The sequence below is a fragment of the Manis pentadactyla genome, chromosome 4 (genome assembly GCF_030020395.1).
Source record: "Manis pentadactyla isolate mManPen7 chromosome 4, mManPen7.hap1, whole genome shotgun sequence".
In the NCBI taxonomy this organism is placed as follows: Eukaryota; Metazoa; Chordata; class Mammalia; order Pholidota; family Manidae; genus Manis; species Manis pentadactyla.
The window spans coordinates 144,453,920-144,474,725 of NC_080022.1; the positions used below are offsets into that span (position 1 = coordinate 144,453,920).

At 39.9% G+C, this 20,806-nt stretch overlaps 1 protein-coding gene and 1 pseudogene across 1 annotated transcript in view; one reads left to right on the top strand and one right to left on the bottom strand.

Moving 5' to 3' along the window:
• The window catches only part of LOC130683472 (leucine-rich repeat-containing protein 37B-like), a 72,640-nt gene that overhangs the window by 32,761 nt on the left and 19,073 nt on the right, over positions 1 to 20,806 (top strand). Inside the window, exons 3-4 of the mRNA XM_057501118.1 lie at positions 12,531 to 12,647; positions 14,756 to 14,994. The gene's annotated coding sequence lies outside the window, so the exon portion shown is untranslated. The remainder of the gene's footprint in view (positions 1 to 12,530; positions 12,648 to 14,755; positions 14,995 to 20,806) is intronic.
• LOC130683227 (potassium channel subfamily K member 13-like) overlaps positions 1 to 20,806 on the bottom strand; it is a 32,738-nt pseudogene that overhangs the window by 9,521 nt on the left and 2,411 nt on the right.

Here is a 20,806-nt window from a genome sequence, read left to right on the forward strand (position 1 = left end):
GGAAGCAAGATTCCCCCTGCTTTATTCTTCCTTCTTAGGATTGCTTTGGCTATTCGGGGTCTTTTGTGGTTACATACGAATTTTAGAACTATTTGTTGCAGTTTGTTGAAGAATGCTGTTGGTATTTTAATAGGGATTGCACTGAATCTGTAGATTGCTTTAGGCAGGATGGCCATTTTGACAATATTAATTCTTCCTAGCCAGGAGCATGGGATGAGTTTCCATTTGTTAGTGTCCTCTTTAATTTCTCTTAAGAGTGTCTTGTAGTTTTCAGGGTATAGGTCTTTCACTTCCTTGGTTAGGTTTATTCCTAGGTATTTTATTCTTTTTGATGCAATTGTGAATGGAATTGTTTTCCTAATTTCTCTTTCTGCTGGTTCATTGTTAGTGTATAGGAAAGCAGCAGATTTCTGTGTATTAATTTTGTATCCTGCAACTTTGCTGAATTCAGGTATTAGTTCTAGTAGTTTTGGAGTGGAGTCTTTAGGGTTTTTTATGTACAATATCATGTCATCTGCAAATAGTGACAGTTTGACTTTTTCTTTACCAATCTGGATGCCTTGTTTTCTTTGTTTTGTCTATTTGCCATGGCTAAGACCTCCAGTACTATGTTGAATAACAGTGGGGAGAGTGGGCATCCCTGTCTTGTTCCGATATTAGAGGAAAAGCTTTCAGCTTCTCACTGTTAAGTGTGATGTTGACTGTGGGTTTGTCATATATAGCCTTTATTATGTTGAGGTACTTGCCCTCTATACCCATTTTTTTGAGAGTTTTTGTCATGAATGGATGTTGAATTTTGTCGAATTCTTTTTTAGCATCTATGGAGACGATCATGTGGTTTTTGTCCCTCTCTTTGTTGATGTGGTGGATAATGTTGATGGATTTCCCAATGTTGTACCGTCCTTGAATCCCTGAGATGAATCCCACTTGATCATGGTGTATGATCCTCTTGATGTATTTTTGAATTCGGTTTGCTAATATTTTGTTGAGTATTTTTGTATTTATGTTCATCAGGGATATTGGTCTGTAATTTTCTTTTTTTGTGGGGTCTTTGCCTAGTTTTGCTATTAGAGTGATGCTGGCTGCATAGAATGAGTTTGGGAGTATTCCCTCTTCTATTTTTTGGAAAATGTTAAGGAGAATGGGTATTATGTCTTCTCTATATGTCTGATAAATTTCAGCAGTGAATCCGTCTGGCCTGGGGGTTTTGTTTTTGGGTAGTTTTTTGGTTAGTGATTCAATTTCATTGCTGGTAATTGGTCTGTTTAGATTTTCTGTTTCTTCCTGGGTCAGTCTCGGAAGATTGTATTTTTCTAGGAATTTGTGCATTTCTTCTTGGTTATCCAGTTTGTTAACATACAGATTTTCATAGCGTTCTCTAATAATTCTTTGTATTCCTGTGGTGTCCATCATGATTTTTCCTTTCTCATTTCTGATTCTGTTGATGTGTGTAGATTCTCTTTTTCTCTTAATAAGTCTGGCTAGAGGCTTATCTATATTGTTTATTTTCTCAAAGAACCAGCTCTTGGTTTCATTGATTTTTTTCTATTGTTTTATTCTTCTCAATTTTATTTATTTCTTCTCTGATCTTTATTACATCCCTCCTTCTGCTGACTTTGGGCCTCAGTTGTTTTTCTTTTTCCAGTTTCAATAATTGTGACTATAGACTATTCATTTGGGATTGTTCTTCCTTCTTTAAATAGGCCTGGATTGCTATATACCTCCCTCTTAGAACTGCCTTCGCTGCATCCCACAGAAGTTGGGGCTTTGTGCTGTTGTCGTTTTTGTCCATATATTGCTTGATCTCTGTTTTAATTTGGTCATTGATCTCTTGATTATTTAGGAGCATGTTGTGAAGCCTCCATGTGTTTGTGAGCCTATTTGTTTTCTTTGTGCAATTTATTTCTAGTTTTATACCTTTGTGATCTGAGAAGTTGGTTGGTACAATTTCAGTCTTTTTTAATTTATTGAGGGTATTTTTGTGGCCTAGTTATGTGGTCTATTCTGGAAAATGTTGTTCCATGTGCACTTGAGAAGAATGTGTATCCTGCTGCTTTTGGGTGTAGAGTTCTGTAGATGTCTGTTAGGTCCATCTGTTCTAGTGTGTTTTCCAGTGTCTCTGTGTCTGTCCTTATTTTCTGTCTGGTGGATCTGTTCTTTGGAGTGAGTGGTGTGTTGAAGTCTCTAAAATGAATGCATTGCATTCTATTTCTTCCTTTAATTCTGTTAGTATTTGTTTCAGATATGTTGGTGCTTCTGTGTTGGGTGCATATATATTTATAATGGTTATATCCTCTTGTTGGACTGCCCACTTTATCATATGTAATGTCCTTCTTTATCTCTTATTACTTTCTTGGTTTTGAAGTCTATTTTGTCTGAAAGAATTACTGCAACACCTGCTTTTTTCCCCCTATTATTTGCATGAAATATCTTTTTCCATTCCTTCACTTTTAGTTTGTGTATATCTTTGGGCTTGAGGTGAGTCTCTTGTAAGCAGCATATAGATGGTTGTTGCTTTTTTATCCATTGTATTGTTCTGTGTCTTTTGATTGGTGCATTCTCTCCATTTACATTTAGGGTGATTATCAATGACATGTACTTATTGCTATTCCAGGCTTTGGATTCGTGGTTACCAAAGGTTCAGGGGTATCTTCTTTACTATCTAGCTGTCTAACTTAACTCTCTGATTAAGCTATTATAAACACAGTCTGATGATTGTTTGTTTCTCTCCCTTCTTATTCTTCCTCCTCCATTCTTTATGTTAGGTGTTTTATTCTGTACTCTTTTGTGTTTCCTTTGACTGCTTTTGTGGATAGTTGATTTTATTTATTTTATTTTTTTATTTTTTGTAGATAATTATTTTTTATTGAAGGGTAGTTGACACACAGTATTACATTAGTTTCAGGTGTACAACACAGTGATTCAACATTTATATACATGATAATTCTAGGTACCAGCTATCACCATACAAAGCTGTTACAATATTTTGACTATATTCCTTATGCTATACATTACATCCCGGTTACTTATTTATTTTACAATTGGAAGTGTGTACTTTTTTTTTGTTTTTTGTTTTTGTTGAGAGGGCATCTCTCATATTTATTGATCAAATGGTTGTTAACAACAATAAAATTCTGTATAAGAGAGTCAATGCTCAATGCACAATTATTAAATGGATAGTTGATTTTATTTTTTGCCTTTAGTTAGTATTTGGTTGGTCTGCTTTCTTTGCTGTGATTTTATTTTCTCTGGTGACATCTATTTAGCCTCAGCAGTGCTTCCATCTAGAGCAGTCCCTTTATAATAACCTGTAGAGGTTGTTTGTGGGAGGCAAATTCCCTCAACTTTTGCTTGTCTGTGAATTGTTTAATCCCTCCTTCAAATTTAAATGATAATCTTTCTGGATACAGTATTCTTGGTTCAAGGCCCTTCTGTTTCATTGCATTAAATATATCATGCCATTCTCTTCTGGCCTGTATGGTTTGTGTTGAGAAGTCTGATGAAAGCTTGATGGGTTTTCCTTTGTAGGTGACCTTTTTTCTCTCTCTGGCTGCCTTTAATACCCTGTCCTTGTCTTTGATCCTTGCCCTTTTAATTATTACATGTCTTAAGTTGGCCTCCTTGGGTTCCATGTGTAGGGAGATCTGTGAGCTTCCATGGTCTGAGAGACTATTTCATTCCCCAGCTTTGGGAGGTTTCCAGCAATTATTTCTTCAGAGACACTTTCTATCCCTTTTTCTCTCTCTTTCTCTTCTGGTACCCCTATAATGCAAATATTGTTCCGTTTGGATTGATCACACAGTTCTCTCAATATTCTTTCATTCCTCGAAATCCTTTTATCTCTCTCTGCCTCAGCTTCTCTGTATTCCTGTTCTCTGATTTCTATTCCATTAACAGTCTCTTCTACCTCATCCAGTCTGCTCTTAAGTCCTTCCAGAGATTGTTTCATTTCTGTAATCTCCCTCCGGACTTCATCCCTTAGCTCTTGCGTATTTCTCTGCAGCTCCATCAGTATGGTTATGACTTTTATTTTGAATTCTTTTTCAGGAAGATGGCTTATATCTGTCTCCCTAGGCCCTCTCTCTGGTTGTGTTTGAGTGAATTGGACTAGACCAGATTCTTCTGCCTTTTCATGGTGATAGAAGTGATCACCGGCAACTGGTGCATGTGTCAGCTGGGAGAACAAAGTCCCTTCCTGCTTTTTGGTCCCCTTGCCCTTCTTCACTGCCTGTGACAGTTACCCGCACACCGGGAGCAGTCTCTGGGTTAATCCCCTGTGCTGCCCTGGACTGGGCAGCCCTTGGGATAGCCTAGTGCACTGCTGGTGGTTTCAGCCACCCCTGGTGTGTTCTCCTGTGAGAATGGTGCCCCTTCATGCCTTTTGGACATTGCGACAGCTACCTCTGCCTATGCCGGGCAGCTGCGTATAGGCAGCAGCCTCTGGGTCTGGCTCGGGTAGCTGTGCGCTGGGGAAGACTGTGTGGTTGCTGTGGGCAGGGGTGCTCCCTGGCTGTTCTGCAGCAGTGGCGGGTCAGCTGGTTTGCCTGCGGTGCCGGTGGAGTTAATGAATGGCAGGCTGCTTATCGCCATGAGGGGCTTCGGAGCTGCGTTGCCACCCAGGGGGTTAGGGCACCTGAAGGTCCTTAAGATTCCAGCCAGGTGGGCTGAGTGTGCCAGGATGATTTTGTCCACCTGTTAAACCCTTGTCCCTTAAAGACTTTAAAAGTGCCCGTTTTTCTTTTGTCCCCGGGAGCCAGCTGTGAGGACCTGCTCACAGTCTCTGTTTCAGATTTTACTCTTCCATTTCTCTAATATCCAGTACACCTTGCAATGTGTGTCTGTGCTCCCGATGCAGAGTCTTGAGCACCCCGATTGGTGGCAACTTTGAGAGAGACCACAGGGTGGGACAGGGTAGAGTGCTGGCTGTTCTTTCTGCCCACCTCCCTTGCTTTCTGGGAACGGTACCGCCTTTAAAGGACTCCTTCCCCTATGGGGTGTTAGTAGGGGCTGCCAGTCACAGAGCCCTGCCCTTCAGGTGACAGGGTAGTATGCCTACAGCCCAACCAGTATATTTTGAATGGAAACTACGTGGAGCAGCTCAGCTCCTCAGAGGAAGCCTCTGGGCAGGGGGCCAGAGGCCAACAGTTTGGAATCATGCAGCTACAGCCCATCTGAGAAGATAAGCCTCCTAGAAGAGGGAGCAGAGTCCACACAGGATTCCGGCCCCCAAGTCCACCCTTTCTGAAACCAAAACACACTCCTGCCCTAAGTGCGATCTTGCAATTCAATAAATGTCCTTCCCTGTGTAAACAAGTTTTACGTGGCTCTCTGTCACTCGGAATCAAAAGAGATTTGCCCAGTAGAGTCAGCATGGGGTTAACCAGCTGTGAAATGGTGACCTGACAACCTGTCACCTCCCCATGAAGGCCACACATCTCAGTATCACTAGTCACCAAGGAAGTCCGGCAGACATTTCCACCAACTGTAGCAAACGGAGGCATGAGGAAGTTTTGTTACTGATGGTTAGTCTACCCTCTGAAACAGGATGGCAGGGTCCGGCAGAAAGAACGCAGGAAGAGCTTTCTTAGTGGTCAGTGCTGCCCCAAGCCCTCTGCCTGTGGACTCTCTTCCCAGCAGGGCAGCAGCATGTTGCATCTTGGAATGTAAAGCGAGCAGGAGCTGGGAGGAGGCAGGACCCTGGGAGAGGGGCATTTTCCAAGTGCACTTTATGAGGTACCCTTTGTGGCCCAAAATTTTGCAGGTTTCCTCAGGTGATCCAATAAAATTATCTGTACAGAATTAGCACCCTGGGTGGGAGGAGACGCTTCCATAGTCCAGCCCTACATGCTGGGAATTTGGCCAGGGCAAGGGCTCTCTGCAGCTTAAAATCTTACAGGGGAGGATGGTAGCACCAGAAGGACCCTGTGCTCCCATGGCCAACTGTGCCAGACAGGAACCCCCCTGATGGACTCTACCATTCAAGGAACTGGAAAATCCAACCTGGGGCCCAGGAATAAATTCTGGATGTCACAGCCTGGGGAAAAGGAGGCCACAGATCATCTGTCTAAATATTTACAGGTTATCAATCAAACTAATAAGCTGTTAAATAAAATACATTCTATCCTCATATTCTGAAAGATATTCTTTTTAAAGGATAACGCTTTTAAATGTGTATGAAGCTGTGTTTTGTATATGACTGAAAGTTGGCAAAGTACCAAAGATGATTGAATTTAATGCACCAGGACATGCTGGGTGCTCTGCCAATGGGCTGATGATGTTAGGATGAGTAATGAACATATATGTAGTTCATAACTGATTATAAATGTAACATGGAATTTATTTTTCTTATCTTCCTCTCAGCAAAATTATTAATTACGTGTTGTTCTCAAGATTTTAAAATTAAGGATTAAAAACATTCAAAGTATAAACTTTTAAGTATATTTTCTTTAAAAATATAAATTTATGTAAAGATTTCTTATTAAGTTTGTTTTAATTAGCTTTTTTTGGGAAAAGTACAAATAGAATTAATGAATGTTGAATTTCTCTATCAAAATTATTCACATAATCCAAACATATTATTTTACTATTTCAAAGCTTTATTAAGCTTTAATAAGTAACTTTTAATTTTAAAATTTAACTTAAATTTAGCATTTAAATTTTAATAAATAAGTTATCTAATACAGTTATCTTAAAAGTTATAAACTTAAATAACTTTTTAAATCAAATGTTAAAATTTGTAATTCTACCATTCGGTGTCCATTTTCTTGCCAATGGAAAGAACCAGTATCATATTATGTCTAAAGTCTAGACATATGCACAGGTTTAAGAGTAGTACTTAATGTGATTTATGTAATATTGCAGATTTCCTCAGCTTCCATTTACAACCGAGGCAAATACTGTACTAATTCACGTGCACCTCCAGGACCATGAATAGAAACACAAAAACAAGAAGAAATTGTACACTTAGCACTACTAGAAAATATTTTATTGTGCTCAGTTTATTGCATTCAAGCTATCTGAGAGGAAAGCTCTGACAGGTTAATTAGTCTTTTCTCTCAAGTTCTTTTCTGCTCAAAGCCTCTCTGTGCTCTGAAATAGTATCTAGCAGGGGCCCCATTAAGCTTTTGTGAAACCTTTTTTCCCCCATGGGCATAGGATAAGAGGTAAAGCAGCATCTCTCTGCAGCCTGGACATTGTTAGTCAGTAGACCACGTTTAGGGTTAGGCTGTGCTGTGCCAGTGGGGAGTGCCAGATTCTGAGTAATGGAGGCATCCTGTGGTCCTTAATAAACTTAATTATTTTGTATTTGGGGTTCCCTAAAGCACAGGGCCCAATTAGGGGCTCCTTTTGTCAGTTCTAAGGGCAAAACAGCAAAAGCATGCTTCTGGAAATAAACTGCTATAAAAAACAGGAAAATTTAAGGAAATGTCTGCTTTGAATTTGTAATAAAATATAAGAAAACCTCCAAAAGATACAGTCTGCCGAAAGGCAGAATACAAGGAATGAAATCCAGCGACAGAAATGAAGTCTACATTGAAGGCAGAAAGCAGAATCCGTGCTGCAGAAAAGCCACTCAAAGCTGGACTTGCACATTTGAGAAGTTCTTCAAACACAGACAGAAAGCCGTGTGGAAAGCAGTGAGACCAAAAAAAAAGGTGGATATGGATGACAAAGACTAGAGACGTAAGTGGGGACAAAGACACCAGAGCCGAAAAAGACAAGCTTGCTGGTCTGGCAGGCATCCTGTGTCCCAGAAAAAATACAGGAGAAGACAGTCACCACAGATAAACTCAAGCCATATATTAACAAGACCAAGTTTTTGGCTTTATTATCAGGCTTGTACTTTACCTCCACAGAATCTGTATCTTTTCAAATACCTCAGGAATAGTGACACAAATTAATTATAACCTAGATTACAAAGAATTGATTACACACCAGCCTACAAATAATACCTCTAGTTCCCCTGAACGGGAGTTATATAGGCTCTATAGTCTGGCTATAATTTTAAAACCCCAATTTCTTATAACTTTAAAAGAAGAACACACAGTTTTTATCCCCTGAACAATTACTGGGTCAAAGACAAATTAAGATCTGGAATAAAAGGTTTCTAAAACAATGGAAATGACATTAACATGCCAAGTTTCTGAAATTTAACCAGAACTGTATTTAGAAGTAAATTCGTAGTCTTAACTGTCTTCATTCTGAGACAGGGACCATGGGTGTAGTCAGAGTAGGGTGAGGGCCTCCGGGGAAAAGCAGGGCAGAATATTTACAGTCAGAGCAATGTAGCAGTGGGCAAAGAAGTCCCCATTGAAACTCTGTTAAGCATTATGCAAAGTCAAGGTCACACTAATTCTCTAGGGGAAGATACTTAAGAATATAGACCTCTTCAGTGATATCAGTTAAAGGTCAAAAGGCCGTAAGCAACTTGTCCCGGAATGTTTGAGTGTTCTGCAAGGGTATCAGCATAACCTGTGACTCCGCTGTCAGCCCTAGCAATCAGACTATGACCCAGCCCACCTTGAGGACAGGGCAGGTGATGCAAGTCCACATCCCTAAGTTTTTTTTCATGTTCTCGAAAAATCCTCAACTGCCTATAAAACCCCCTAGACAACACATCACTACGGGCTCTCTTGTCCCCTCCTGGCATATGCCAGGAGCTCTATTCTCTCACTTTATTTCTAAATAAAAGCCTGTATCTTGCTCTCCTACCTTGACTGTTGGTGAAGCTCATTCTTCGGCTTCGTGAACAAGAACCCCGGCATCAATTCCACTAAAACAAAATAAGCTGAGCATTCAACTCAAGAAATTAGATAAAGTAGAAGGAAAACATTTCCAGGGAAACAGGAAGCAGCAAAGCATATGAATGAATGCATAACATATTCATTTGGATTCTGGAGGGAAATGCGGTGGTATGTTAAAAACGCAGTTAAGAAACAAAGACGAGAGGACCCGCCTATTACCTGGCCCACCACACTCGCGATGGACTTGGATCCTTCTCTGTAGCACTCATGTTGGGTAAAACAATTCTTCAAAGTTTCTGGAATGAGGTCCTTGCAAGGACAAGCCATTCTGAAGCCAAAGGTTAGCACCAATGGGCTCCTTTAATAATGACAAGGTGGGTAGGTTATCCAAGAGGGTAAATATAACTGAAAGTTACATTTGTAGTAGAGGCTTCCAAAGCCTTGTTATCTCAATAGCATTGCTAAACACTTTCTTCCATAAAATTATATTCTGCCCTGAGAGGCCCCCAGCAGGCTTGAGAAGTGCCAGTGCCTGCTGCTGGTCTTCAAGCATGGGGCAAGAAAGAAGTCTTATTTCTGTTCAGGAAAGTGCCAATGAAAAGCCCCTGGATTGTGTTGTGAAATGCAAGATAAGCTTGCCTTTGGAAAAGCAAATATGGACCTTAGTGAATGAGGCTGGGTAATTGATAGACTGGAAAATCCTAACGTGGTCCAGTCCAAACACACCATTCACACAACTTAAAAAGAAATATGCCACCCTGGTGGTCAGCCTGCTGAGAAATAAATCTTTCCACCGAACTAAAAATCTGTCTGCATCCTCTGCTTAATCTCGGTCCCTGTGCTTTGGGCCACATGGCATTGTACCTTTCTGTATGGAGTGGCCAACTGCTGCACTTGGGAACCAAACCATAGTTTCTGGCAAAGAACAACTGGGTTCATGTAATTGTATGTATAGGTGAAACATCTGACTGCATCATTATATGTTTAAGTATGATTGTGCCTGAGCATGGAACTTCCCTATTATTTTATTACTTTCCACCAATTTCTGTTACATATTACAGTTAGGGAATTATACTTTTTTTAAAATTACCTTCACTCTGCATGGATAAACAAATGGTGGTGTATTCATAATATGGAATACTGCTCAGCAATAAAAAGGAAGGAACTATTGGTATACACAACAACATGTATAAATCTCAAAACAATTATGTTGAGTAAAAGAAGCCAAATGAAAGAGTATACACTGTATGATTCCATTTACAGAGAACTCCAGACAATGTTAACTAATCTATACTGTCAGAAAGCAAGTCACTAGTTGCTTGGGGATTGGGGAGTAGGAAGGGGTGGAGGGAGGGAATCCCAGGGGGCACAAGGAAACTTTTGGGGTGCTGGAGATGTTCACTATCTGATTGTCATGATGGCTTCATGGATATATATACATATGTCAAAAATGAGCAAATTGTACACCATGTTAATACCCCAATAAGTTGCTTAAAATCTTTCAAAATTACTATTGTAATTTTAGCTATTGTACATAATGTGGTGATAAACATAGGAGTGCTTATATTTTGAATCAGTGATTTTGTTTTCTTTGGATAAATTCTTAGAAGTGGAATCACTGGGTGGAATGATATTTCTATTTTTATTTTTTTGAGGAAACTCCATGCTGCTTTCCATAGTGGCTGCACCAATTTACATTCCCAGCAACAGTGTAGTGGGGTTCCCATTTCTCCACATCCTTGCCAGCACTTGTTATTTTTTGTCTTGGATAGTGGCCGTTGAATAGTGGCAGGAGGTGATTATCTCAGTGTGGTTTTGAATTGTATTTCCCTGATGGTTGGTGATGTGGAGCAGATTTTCATGTGCCTGTTGGCCATCCTTATTTCTTCTTTGGAGAAGTGTCTGTTCAGCTCCTCTGCCCATTTTTTAATCAGGTTATTTGTGTTTTTGGTGTTGATTCATATGAGTTGATATATTGTAGATGTTAACCTCTTACTGGATAGATCATTTATGAATATTCTTCCATATTGTAGGTTGCTTTTTTGTTCTGCTGTTGGTGACCTTTGCCTACAGAAGCTTTTTAGTTTGATGTAATCCCACTTGTTCATTTTTTGTTTCCCTTGCCTGAGGAGATGTGTCCAGGAAAAAAATTGCTTATGCTTATGTTCAAGAGATTTTTGGCTATGTTTTCTTCTAAGAGTTTTATTATGGTTTCATGTTACATATTTGGGTCTTTAATCCAATTTTGAGTTTACTTCTTTGTATGGAGTTAATGATTCAATTTCATTCTTTTACATGTAGCATTTCAGTTCTCCTAACACCAGTTATTGAAGAGGCTGTCTCTTCCCCACTGTATATTCATTGGCTCCTTTATAGTATATTAATTGACCATATATGTGTGGGTTTACATCTGGGCTCTCTAGTCTGTTCCATTGATCTATGGGTCTGTATGTTTCCTTTATATGAAATGTCCAGAACAGGCAAATCCATACAGACAGAAAGTAAATTAATAGTTGCCAAGTCCTAGCAGGAGGGGAAAAAGGGGAATAACAGCTAATGGGTATGGTATTTCTTTTTAGGGGTGATGAAAATATTCTGGAATTAGGTAGTGGTGGTTACTGTACAACCTCGTGATTATACTAAAAACCACTGGGCTTGTATACTTTATAATAATGCATTTTATGTTGTGTGGTTTGTATCTCAATTTTTAAAAAAAGAACCATGCTGTAATATATAACGCACTGGTCGCCAGAGGGCCAAACATGTTGGTAGATGGAGAATAGGAAAGTGAAGACCCAGACACTTCCAGGACAAAGTTGAGAGGGAGTCAGTGGTGAGGCTGGGAGCCCTGCTGTTTGTTCTGCTCTGGGAAGTCCCCTATTCTTTTTCTAGCCTGCTCTTCTGGTATGTTTAGTACCATTTACTTGTTTCATTTGCAACACTAGTTAATATTCGGTAAGATAATGTTATGAAGACAAAGATTGTGACTGTCACATGTCTGGTTAAGTACAGTACCTCAAACTTTGAGGATTTGAATATCTGCTTTGAAAATAAATTGGTGGTATTAAAACCTCTGAGATCACTGGTGGGCTCTGTGCAAGCAAGTTCCTTCACTTCCCCATCTTCCCCTGCCCACTTTCACGTGGGCCTGAACGTCATGGAGAAGGAAGAATGACTCTCAGGCAATATGCAGCCAAAACACTTCAGCCACGTTGGTTATACTTCCTCTGGAATTATCTTAGTTCTCTAACCACTCCTTCCTCGTAGCTCATCCATGGCCTTGTACCCATCACCTCAGTGTTTTCTCTCAATTATGAAGCCTTTGTATCAGTGTGTTTATTGCTAGTGAAATAAAAATATGGGGCCACTCTGCATCCTCCTCCTCCCTCCTCCTGTCTTTAGTGCAGTCTTTGCTTCATTAAGATTGTGTCGGGAAAATGTGTGAGAACTGACTCAACATCTCAGACCTGGGGGACTCTACAGCAACTGGCTTTTCCACAGACTGCAATACAAATAGTTTTTGATTCACAGTGAATATTTTGCACTAGAGATTATTTACATTTTGGCTCAGTTCCCTCATTTTACAGATAAAAGGTGTGCTGACTCCTAGTCCATTGCCCTTTTGATGCTCAGAGGCTTATCTTTATGGAAGTGAAATGTGGTGACTGTTTTGATTAGCCTCCAAGTCTGCCTTGGGAGCTGTGGGACAGATTAAAGGTAGATTATTTCACAAAATAATGGAACATTTCTTTTCTGTTTTATTTTTCTCCAAATTTTTCTATACAGGTCCAGACAGATGGGCTATTTTTCCTTTCTATTTACTGAGTCAGAGAAGAATTGAGGACTGAAGCATGTCATCACTGTATCATTTCATCCTGAATGTACGAAATCCTAACAGCTTAGGTAAGAAAATGTCCAAAGCAGGCAGTGAAAATAAATTTAAAATAGGACAAAGTCTGAAACTATCCATGTTAGACTACCAAGGCAGGAAGGGAAAACTGGTTCTTTGGAAGAAATTAGTCAAAGAGGTTAGCAGTGACCTAGACCCTATTCTATCCACTATGTTCAGAGTACGAGGGGCTGGAGTAACCTCTTTCCCTTATTCATCTACATAGGTCCTTGCGCCATGAGGACATGACTCCCCATGGGAAGCTCCTATAAAATGAGAGATTTGACAGAATTTTATTGTCGTTAACAACCATTTGATCAATAAATATGAGAGATGCCCTCACAAAAAAAAAAAAAAAAAAGGACAGACTTCCAATGGTAAAATAAATTAGTAACCGGGATGTAATGTATAGCATAAGGAATATAGTCAAGATATTGTAACAGCCTGGTAGGGTGATAGCTGGAACCTAGAATTATGTATATAAATGTTCTACCACTGTGTTGTACACTTGAAACTCATGTAATGTAATACTGTGTGTCAACTACCCCTCAATAAAAAATAATTATTAAAAAAAAAAAAAAAATGAGAGATTTGATTATTCACATTCCAAGACTTTTGGATTTCACAGACCAGTAAAATGTCAAAAATATTAAGACCATGATAAGAATCTCAACTTTGTAGTTTAATGCCCAAGTATTAAAACAGCTATTCTCTATCAGCATCTCTTCATAAAACAATTTTTAGTATCAAAATTGAAGGAAGGGCATACTTGTAGGATAAGATGGAATCGATTTTATCAAATTGTTTTTCTTTTCTTAACATTCTAGTATTAAAATTAAGATCTTGAGAATTTATTTTCCCTTTTGTGCATCCTCTGCAAAGTAGCTATTAGGACACCCGGAACCCCAGTGTTGGTGCCCTACTTGTACCTGCTCTTGATTTTTTCAAATCTCTCTCCTTCTCACCCTGCCTCCCAACTTCCCACATCATCCCACCCCCACATGTACAACACACACACACACTTCAACAGAGTCACATGGGAAAATCAGGGAATTTTTTTTAAGGATTTAATGCTAGACTGTTAATGGCTTAATGAGTCATAGTTTGATTTGCTGCATATTTAAAACTCAAGAAAACAGTCTTAAGTCAAAGGATTGCATCTCTGGTGGGCTTTTCTCACACAGTGTCAGGATATTTAAATGTCTAAAGTTCAAAAGGAAAAGACTAATTGCTAGTGTTGGGGAAGCATTGTGTATTTTCCTTGGTCCTTGTCCCCACCGTAACAAAGACACAGTAGTGAAGCAGAGTGGAAGTTCTATTTAAAGTTACTTAAAGAGAGAAAAAATGCAGCAGGTGACTCAGAGAGGAGTGCACTGAAAGGTTGGGAAAAAAGTTACACACTCGGAAAGTGCGGACGGCCTCAAAGAGAGGAGCCCCCTGAACGGTTGGGGTTCCTCCTTCTAAGGATTTTTCAGGAATGTGACCACGGGCTGGGGGTGCAGAGTTGTTAAGTGGTCCCTGAATATTTAAAATTAACTTAACTAAAGAAATTTACTGCTCTGATTTCTCCCTGTGATAACTGGGGTCTGGGTCTGGGAGCATATCAAACAAGACTGCCTGCCCTGCCTGCAAGGTGGGCTGAGTTTTTGTGTCTTTGCTAAAGAGTACATCAAGAGTCTTACTTCTTAACTTCCTGCCTTTTACTGTTGTTTACAGCTGGGCTGCGTGCTAAATAAGTTGCCCAGTTTGCAAACTACTTGATTAGGGCCGAAGGAAAAAAACAGCATATATGTGAAGTTAAAAATTAAGCTGGGCCTGCGTCATTAGCACAATAAGACATGGGCTATGCTGAGGTACCCTCCTTTATCTGGGGGATATTCAAACATTCCAGGCCAAGTTACTCCTGCTTTTTGAGCTTTAATTGATTAACTCTGGGTCTTTTTAGTGGGCTCTCCTGGCCTTATTCTCTTCCCACCCTGCTCATATCTATTTTCCTGCCTAACACAGGGACAGTGAATTCTCAGGGTGCGTGGAAGCCTTGATTTGTTTGTGAATCTTCTTATATCACTAGTTTAGAAGATCTTTAAGTGTTTGAAGGAACCGTGTCTTTTCTCATTTCCAGAATCAAGCATAGTTCTTGGCATACAACAGGAGGAGACTGATAGTCTGTTGACTGAGTGAATGAATGAAAAAATAAGGAAATGAAGTTACTTTCTACCACTAAAGAAGCTGCCTGCTGGGAAGGAGACATGAACACTAATTTTTAAATGCCTGCACAGTGAGTCAGAATGGTGCTGTTCTGGACAACCAGGAAGCCTTGGCCATCATGAACAACAGGCTGGCAGAAACCAGTGGGGACAGGTAAGAGCAAGGAGTGTCCTGGGGGTCTGGAGGCCAAGGAGACACATCTGGCTCAGCTCTGCTGGGGCTGAGCTCATTTGGGAGCTGTTTTCAGCCTCTTAAAGCCCAGCTTTAGAAATCTCAGCTCAGCTCCAACAAACAGCCATCTTCCAGGGATGTGGGAACCTGAAGCCTCAGGCCTTCCTCCTTATCTTTACAGTCTTAAAAGTGACTCACAAAAGTGGCCTATACATTGCATTGTTTCTTTACTCATCTTGCTCCAGGGATTTAACTGCCTAAAGGAGGAAAGGTTTAGGTAAGGCTTGATTTCCTGCTGATCTGTTGGTCATTTGGAAATAAAAATCTTGGAGATCCTAATTTTTCCCTGAAACTCTGAATGGCTGAACTCACAGCCTCTCCCAGTCCCTTTAAGAAAAGGGGACAAGGGGATTCTGAGTATGTGTCTGGCTTGGGGCTTCCTTCAGAGCAGAGTTGTCCATAGTGCCATGCATAGGGAAACCCACCCTTGAGCGTCTGTTGATATGCAGATGTCCGAAAGCCAGATGTGATATTCTAGAAATATTACAATTTTACCCACAGGCCCTAATCGGGTATTGGTTGCAACCTGGGCAACTAATTTAGCATGCAGGCCCAGCCATAAACAACATAGTAGAGGGCAGGAAGGATTACATCTTAAAAGATAAGATTGCATTTTAAAACCCAGAAGTTAAGAAGATATTCTTAACTCTTTAGCGAACAGATAGTGGCTCAACCCACCTTAGGGGCTGGGCAGGAGTCTTGTTTGATATGCTCCCAGACCAAGACTCCGGCATCTCAGGGAAAAATCAGAGTAGTAAATTCCTTAAGTTAATTTTAAATATTCAGGAACCACTTAACAAGACTGCACCCCCAACCTGTGGTCACATTCCTGAAAAATCCTTAAAAGGGGGAACTCCCAACCTTTCAGGGTGCTTGTGGGTAAAATTGTAGTATTTCCAAACATATTTCAGGCAAACAACAGTGAGAAGAAAGCAGGGGTTGCAGTACTAATATCAGACAAAGTAGACTTCAAAACAAAGAAAGTAACAAGAGATAAAGAAGGGCACTACATAATGATAAAGGGCTCAGTCCAACAAGAGGATATAACCATTCTAAATATATATGCACCCAACACAGGAGCACCAGCATATGTGAAACAAATACTAACAGAACTAAAGGGGGAAATAGACTGCAATGCATTCATTCTAGGAGACTTCAACACACCACTCACCCCAAAGGATAGATCCACCGGGCAGAAAATAAGTAAGGACACGGAAGCACTGAACAACACAGTAGAGCAGATGGACCTAATAGACATCTATAGAACTCTACATCCAAAAGCAACAGAATATACATTCTTCTCAAGTGCACATGGAACATTCTCCAGAATAGACCACATACTAGGCCACAAAAAGAGCCTTAGTAAATTCCAAAAGATTGAAATCCTACCAACCAACTTCTCAGACCATAAAGGCATAAAACTAGAAATAAACTGTACAAAGAAAGCAAAAAGGCTCACAAACACATGGAGGCTTAACAACACGCTCCTAAGCAATCAGTGGATCAATGACCACATCAAAATGGAGATCCAGCAATATATGGAAACAAATGACAACAACAACCCTAAGCCCCAACTTCTGTGGGACACAGCAAAAGCAGTCTTAAGAGGAAAGTATATAGCAATCCAAGCATATTTAAAAAAGGAAGAACAATCCCAAATGAATGGTCTAATGTCACAATTATCGAAATTGGAAAAAGAAGAACAAATGAGGCCTAAGGTCAGCAGAAGGAGGGACATAATAAAGATCAGAGAAGAAATAAATAAAATTGAGAAGAATAAAACAAGAGCAAAAATCAATGAAACCAAGAGCTGGTTCTTGCGAGAAAATAAACAAAATAGATAAGCCTCTAGCCACACTTATTAAGAAGAAAAGAGAGTCAACACAAATCAACAGTATCAGAAACGAGAAAGGAAAAATCACGACGGACCCCACAGAAATACAAAGAATTATTAGAGAATACTATGAAAACCTATATGCTAACAAGCTGGGAAACCTAGGAGAAATGGACAACTTCCTAGAAAAACACAACCTTCCAAGACTGACCCAGAAAGAAACAGAAAATCTAAACAGACCAATTACCAGCAACGAAATTGAAGCAGTAATCAAAAAACTACCAAAGAACAAAACCCCCGGGCCAGATGGATTTACCTCGGAATTTTATCAGACATACAGGGAAGACATAATACCCATTTTCCTTAAAGTTTTCCAAAAAACAGAGGAGGAGGGGATACTCCCAAACTCATTCTATGAAGCTAACATCACCCTAATACCAAAACCAGGCAAAGACCCCACCAAAAAAGAAAACTACAGACCAATATCCCTGATGAACGTAGATGCAAAAATACTCAACAAAATATTAGCAAACCGAATTCAAAAATACATCAAAAGGATTGTACACCATGACCAAGTGGGATTCATCCCAGGGATGCAAGAATGGTACAACATTTGAAAGTCCATCAACATCATCCACCACATCAACAAAAGGAAAGACAAAAACCACATGATCATCTCCATAGATGCTGAAAAAGCATTTGACAAAGTTCAACATCCATTCATGATAAAAACTCTCATCAAAATGGGAATAGAGGGCAAGTACCTCAACATAATAAAGGCCATCTATGATAAACCCACAGCCAACATTTTACCGAACAGTGAGAAGCTGAAAGCATTTCCTCTGAGATCGGGAACTAGACAGGGATGCCCACTCTCTCCACTGTTATTTAACATAGTACTGGAGGTCCTAGCCACGGCAATCAGACAAAACAAAGAAATACAAGGAATCCAGATTGGTAAAGAAGAAGTTAAACTGTCACTATTTGCAGATGACATGATACTGTACATAAAAAACCCTAAAGACTCCACCCCAAAACTACTAGAACTGATATCGGAATACAGCAAAGTTGCAGGATACAAAATCAACACACAGAAATCTGTGGCTTTCCTATACACTAACAATGAACCAACAGAAAGAGAAATCAGGAAAACAACTCCATTCACAATTGCATCAAAAAAAATAAAATACCTAGGAATAAACCTAACCAAAGAAGTGAAAGACTTATACTCTGAAAACTACAAGTCACTCTTAAGAGAAATTAAAGGGGACACTAACAGATGGAAACTCATCCCATGCTCGTGGCTAGGAAGAATTAATATCGTCAAAATGGCCATCCTGCCCAAAGCAATATACAGATTTGATGCAATCCCTATGAAACTAGCAGCAACATTCTTCAATGAACTGGAACAAATAATTCAAAAATTCCTATGGAAACACCAGAAACCCCGAATAGCCAAAGCAATCCTGAGAAAGAAAAATAAAGTAGGGGGGATCTCACTCCCCAACTTCAAGCTCTACTATAAAGCCATAGTAATCAAGACAATTTGGTACTGGCACAAGAACAGAGCCACAGACCAATGGAACAGACTAGAGAATCCAGACATTAACCCAAACATATATGGTCAATTAATATTTGATAAAGGAGCCATGGACATACAATGGCGAAATGACAGTCTCTTCAACAGATGGTGCTGGCAAAACTGGACAGCTACATGTAGGGGAATGAAACTGGACCATTGTCTAACCCCATATACAAAAGTAAACTCAAAATGGATGAAAGACCTGAATGTAAGTCATGAAACCATTAAACTCTTGGAAGAAAACATAGGCACAAACCTCTTAGACATAAACATGAGTGACCTCTTCTTGAACATATCTCCCCGGGCAAGGAAAACAACAGCAAAAATGAACAAGTGGGACTATATTAAGCTGAAAAGCTTCTGTACAGCAAAAGACACCATCAATAGAACAAAAAGGAACCCTACAGTATGGGAGGATATATTTGAAAATGACACATCCGATAAAGGCTTGACGTCCAGAATATATAAAGAGCTCACACGCCTCAACAAACAAAAAACAAATAACCCAATTAAAAAATGGGCAGAGGAACTGAACAGTTCTCCAAAACAGAAATACAGATGACCAACAGACACATGAAAAGATGCTCCACATCGCTAATTATCAGAGAAATGCAAATTAAAACTACAATGAGGTATCACCTCACACCAGTAAGGATGGCTGCCATCCAAAAGACAAACAACAACAAATGTTGGCGAGGCTGTGGAGAAAGGGGAACCCTCCTACACTGCTGGTGGGAATGTAAATTAGTTCAACCATTGTGGAAAGCAGTATGGAGGTACATCAAAATGCTCAAAACAGACTTACCATTTGACCCAGGAATTGCACTCCTAGGAATGTACCCTAAGAATGCAGCAATCAAGTATGAGAAAGACCAATGCACCCCTATGTTTATCGCAGCACTATTTACAATAGCCAAGAATTGGAAGCAACCTAAATGTCCATCGATAGATGAATGGATAAAGAAGATGTGGTACATATACACAATGGAATACTACTCAGCCATAAGAAAAGGGCAAATCCTACCATTTGCAGCAACATGGATGGAGCTGGAGGGTATTATGCTCAGTGAAACAAGCCAAGCGGAGAAAGAGAAATACCAAATGATTTCACTCATCTGTGGAATATAAGAACAAAGGAAAAACTGAAGGAACAAAACAGCACCAAAATCACAGAACTCAAGAATGGACTAACAGGTACCAAAGGGAAAGGGACTGGGGAGGATGGGTGGGTAGGGAGGGATAAGGGGGGGAGCAGAAGGGGGGTATTAAGATTAGCATGCATGGAGGGGTGGGAGAAAGGGGAGGGCTGTACAACACAGAGAAGGCAAGTAGTGATTCTACAACATTTGCTATGCTGATGGACAGTGACTGTAAAGGGGTTTATAGGGGGGACCTGGTATAGGGGAGAGTCTAGTAAACATAATATTCGTCATGTAAGTGTAGATTAATGATACCAAAAAAAAAAAAGGCAGTTCCTGTGTGGAGACCTCCAATGAGTCCTACACAAGGGTATAAAGGGCATATAAAAGTGTAGGCAAAGGGTCTGTTTGTGTTTATACAGAGGATCAAAGCCTAATTGGGCTACCCCAAAAATGAACTAAGATACGATATGAAAAAGAACTTCCAACATCAGCACTCTCTGGAAGACTCATGCCAGAAGATGATCATCAAAAAACCCCAACAAAGATCCACACACTGCTACAGCTGTAGATGCACTCATCCCACCAGTTCCTGGAGTTGCCATGGGAATGAGGAAGGAGATATCTAAGCTGGCCTGTGCATACAGTAAAACAACAAATTTGACTGGATCTATACTGTTGGAACTCAACCAAGAATTAGGAGAAGTGCAAATTGTAGCGCTCCAAAATCTTACAACTACAGACTATTTACTGTTAAAAGAACATATGGGATGTGAACAGTCCCCAGGAATGGGTTGTTTTAATTTGTCTGATTTGTCTCAGACTGTTCAAGCTCAGCTGGACAATATCCACCATATCATAGATAAGTTTTCACAAATGCCTAAGGTGCCTAACTGGTTTTCTTGGTTTCACTGGAGATGGCTGGTAATTACAGGTATGCTTAGGTTATGTAACTATACTCCTGTTATGTTAATGTGTGTGTGCAATTTAATTAGTAGTTTAAAACCTATACATGCTGAAGTTACTCTACAAGAAGATATGTCAAAGAAATAATCAATCTTCCCATGTTTTCTTCCGCCTGCTACTTCTATAGCTTTTCTTCTTCCTTCCTAATTACAACCCTTAAATAGAATTCGTGCCTCATATCAAATTTACCGAGTATCATAATTCTTCCAAGTG